Here is a 4561-nt window from a genome sequence, read left to right as displayed (position 1 = left end):
GGAGGGGGAGGACGTGGAGGGGGAGGACGTGGAGGGGGAGGACGTGGAGGGGGAGGACGTGGAGGGGGAGGACGTGGAGGGGGAGGACGTGGAGGGGGAGGACGTGGAGGGGGAGGACGTGGAGGGGGAGGACGTGGAGGGGGAGGACGTGGAGGGGGAGGACGTGGAGGGGGAGGACGTGGAGGGGGAGGACGTGGAGGGGGAGGACGTGGAGGGGGAGGACGTGGAGGGGGAGGACGTGGAGGGGGAGGACGTGGAGGGGGAGGACGTGGAGGGGGAGGACGTGGAGGGGGAGGACGTGGAGGGGGACGACGTGGAGGGGGAGGACGTGGAGGGGGAGGACGTGGAGGGGGAGGACGTGGAGGGGGAGGACGTGGAGGGGGAGGACGTGGAGGGGGAGGACGTGGAGGGGGAGGACGTGGAGGGGGAGGACGTGGAGGGGGAGGACGTGGAGGGGGAGGACGTGGACCTGTCCTCTAAAAGAACCACTCTGGCACTTTGCACAAAGATTCTGTCTCTGGTTTCAATACCAGTTTTGAAAAAAACATACTGAATCACAATAAACCTAAAGCAAAAATAAAGTCCATTTTCTTTCTCCAAATAGCTGCTAAAAATTGTTAGGAATGAAGTGTGTATCGCCACTGGCATCTCAACCAGTGAAGCAACGTGATTTACAGACGTGGTGTTAGATCCAATTTGGGGTTTGCAACAGTCAGCAGAAGCCACAATGATTCTTTGTCCAAGATTCAGCCCAATCTCATTCCCACCGGGGGCCACAGCACATTAAAGTAAAATCCTCCTTTTCTTTTCACCTCGTGTAACATGAATTTTTTTTTATGTCGACGGCAGGAGAGAAGAACCAAAACTTGACTGCTTCACAGGGAAGGGGGGCCCCCCATAAACTTTCAGCAGGGTCCAGGGGGCATAACCAAAATAAGGGCGAGAATGGCTGCAAGGAAGCAAGGCTAGATTATACCAAGCTGATCTCACTGTGGCAAGTACCCAGTTCGCTAACATTTGTTCAGCCTATTTAGCGGCCTTGCGATGAGACCATCGTTCAGACTTGGCATCAGGTGGAAGACATGCTTTTAGGAGAAAGATCCGATGTATATTTTACATGTGGACTTTGGCAAATGGTGGGAGGTCAAAGCAGAACTATGAGAAAGAACCCCGCAGCTCACAACCATGAGGACAGGTTGGTTGGAACACTGACCAAAAGTTCCTGGGCGTGCACTGAGCTGCCTTTCAGAAAGGACACCCCTGTGGTGCCCACCACATTTCAGCCTGGCTTCCACAGTCAATCACATATCAACTGGTTTACGCTACAGCACGGCCAAGACTACAGGCCACGCTTTACATCTGAAAAACATTCAGATCCAAAATGAACGCGTCCAAGGAGTGGAACATCAGCCAATGGAGGCAGCGTGAACAGAGCAAGAGTTCAGGGAAACCAAAGGCCAAACCTGCAGCTTCTTCCCATCCCCCAGCTGGAGACAGATGGTGGGAAAAGCAAGACCCACAAAAAAGGTTTCGGGTCAGGACATGAGGGTTAAATGAGCGGAAGCAATGTTGAAATTGTGCAGTTCAGTGGGAACCCAGTTCAGTCCAAGCTTCAATGCAGATTGCAAAGCAGAATCCTCAACTTTTCAAAACCAAAAAAAACTTTAATAATTGGTGCAAAGAATAAAAATATTTTGGTATAATATTCATTAAAAGGATTTATTACACAACAATTTTTGTAAACCAAAATGCAAAAAGGACAAGACTGATTATTGCGACCTCCAATCGAGAAATGGAACCCAGAAAGAATAAAAGTATCATCTTGCTTGTTAACCAAGGAGAACCATCGGAAAGATTATAGCTGTCAAAATGGGGGGATGGTAAGAAAGGAGCTGAGCAGAGCGGAGCAAAGCACAACCACTTGAGAAGCTGAATGGGTGATGAGAATCAGTTTGTCTGCAGACTGCCCCAGATTTCTACAGCCTGCCGCCTTCCACACCAACAGCACGTCCACAGCAGGGTTCAAGGTGCTTTGTGAAACTTTCAGGAAGTCAATGGCATTCAACTGTCCTAAATGAGACCGATACTTGCAGCATTTATGGTCTGGCAAAGGCATGGCACACCCTGCTTCATGGAACATGCCCACTCTTGCTTCTCATAGGAGTCAAGTCTGTGCACCTTGCTCTGTGTCACTACACGACACAACAGCAGATGGACAAAGTCTATGCATGACGAGCCATGGTTCCTGCAACCATGGAACCAGCTATTTTAAAACCAAAGTCCTGCTGGAGGTTTCCGGTGCAATCCTGGGAATCAAGAGCAGAATCAAGCTGGCAGAAGTTTGAATGCCTGAGATTTAAGTGCTGGTCTTTCACATTCAGCTCCAGAGAAATGCAGTTAGGTTGAAGGAAGCAGATGGTGCTGAGAATGGGTGATCTGCTTGGTGATTAGACACACACAGCCTGGCACCTGAGGAGACACAAAGAGAAGGTTTTTTTCTCCATTGTGAGAGATTAAAAACTGGAGGACAAGGGCTAAGGGTGAAAAGGGAAACTTATTAAGGGATCATTAGGGGGAAACTTCACACAGCGAGTGACAGAATGAGCTGCCAGCTGAATTGGCAAATGCAGGCTCAATTTTGACATTTTAGCAAAATATGGACAGGTACATGGATGAAAGGAGGTACAGAAGGACATGGTCCAGGTGCAGGTCAGTGGAACAAACATAGGAACATAGGAAGTAGGAACAGGAAGCGGCCAAAAATGGCCCATCGAGCCTGCTCCGCCATTCAATACGATCATGGCTGATCTAATTTAGGACCTAACTCCACCTACCTGCCTTCTCCCCATATCCCCTAATTCCTCTATCATGTAAAAATTGATCTAACCAAATTTTAAATATGTTTAATGAGGCAGCCTCAACCACTTCCCTGGTTAGAGAATTCCAAACATTCACTACTCTCTGGGAAGAACTATTTTTCCTCATCTCTGTCCTAAATCTACTCCCCCGAATCTTGAGACTGTGTCCTCTCATTTTAGTTTGCCCGACCCAGCTCAAAAAACCTTCCTACATCTATCCTATCCATACCCTTCAGGAACTAGGCAGGAAAAGTTTGACACACAGACTAGAAGGGCCAGTTTCTGTGCTGTCCTTTTCTATGGTTCTAAATAGTCCACTCTACCCCTGCCCTCTCCCCGTACCTTGCTGAACATGTGACAACATAAGATGCAGGCATTCATTACTCACCCACAGCCAAGTAGTGGTGGGAGCCGCCACACGGGCGACCACACTCCCATGGTTGCTGACCAACCTCCGTGCATTGCTAAGATGCTCTGCAGTGACTGGCCAGGATTCAGGCTCAGTGATGGCAGGGCAAGTGAGGAATTTGAGAGTCTGAGTGGGAACAGAAGGGGGAACCTGCAGGTGCTCCCATGGTTCTGCTACCTGTTCTTCTGCATGGAAGAGTTTGCAGGGTAGCCCAGGCAAACAAGAGTAGAGCATTTTGGAGATGTGCCACTGTGCTGTGATGGTGGAGGGGTGCAAATGTCTGCGTCAACTACCTGGTGTGTTACTGAGGCTGTACTGTTCTAGCCAGTGGCTAATATGCCACATTCCTGACTGTGCCTTGCAATCCATTCAATGGTAATTCCCCAAGAAGCTGATAGAATTTTCACCGGTGACACCACTGAACAGCTAGGGTAGTGGCTGGACCACTGACTGGAGTTTCTCGTCATCAGGTTACCAGCCCGGCAACTCGCACCTGACCACAGAAACAGCCTGCTGCGCACTTTCTGAGCTGCAAATGGACAGGGACATGGAGGACATCCACTCTTCTACAAGATACACAAATATGAAGGGAACAAGGGACAGCCAAGTTCAAGCAGCATAGCTTTAGCTTCATTTTCCCCAAGGGAAACAATGGCCAATACCAGAGGACATCCATTTCAGGTGAGGGGAGAAAGGTTTAGGGGAAATGTCAGAGGCGTTCTTTAAAAAAACCCAGCTGTGAGTGCTTGGAATGTATTGGAATGGTGGAGGCTGATACAACAGGGACATTCAAAAGATTCTTCAGCACGTGTACAAGAACGATGGAGGGCTAGGGTGGGAGGGATGTGCAGTAGGTTTATACAAGTTGGGACAACATTGTGGGTTGTTCTATGATTTGGATCATGTTCGGCACAGACACTTGGGCTGAAGGGACTTTTTCTGTACTGTCTTATATTCTATATTTTTAAATTTTATTTACCACACGGAAGAAGCCAATTCCAGCTATTTAAACCTGTGCCACCCAATTACTCCCAAATTAACCGACAAACTCATGTTTTGGAGGGTGGGAAGAAACTGGAGCCCCCAGGAAAAACCTTCACAGACAGGGGGAGAACTTAATGTTACAGAATAAATTAATAAAATTATGATTAAAATATATCTTAAAAGGGTAAGATTGTGAGGTTTAGCTATCAGGTCACATTTCACAACCAAACATCTTATTTGCCATGCAAGAGCTATGCAAGGGTAGACTTTGTGTCTGCAGTTGGCTTTGCAGAGACAATGGGACGTGCTT

This window comes from Narcine bancroftii, chromosome 1, assembly GCF_036971445.1.
Source record: "Narcine bancroftii isolate sNarBan1 chromosome 1, sNarBan1.hap1, whole genome shotgun sequence".
NCBI classification, from domain to species: Eukaryota; Metazoa; Chordata; class Chondrichthyes; order Torpediniformes; family Narcinidae; genus Narcine; species Narcine bancroftii.
This window is presented reverse-complemented; position numbering follows the sequence as displayed.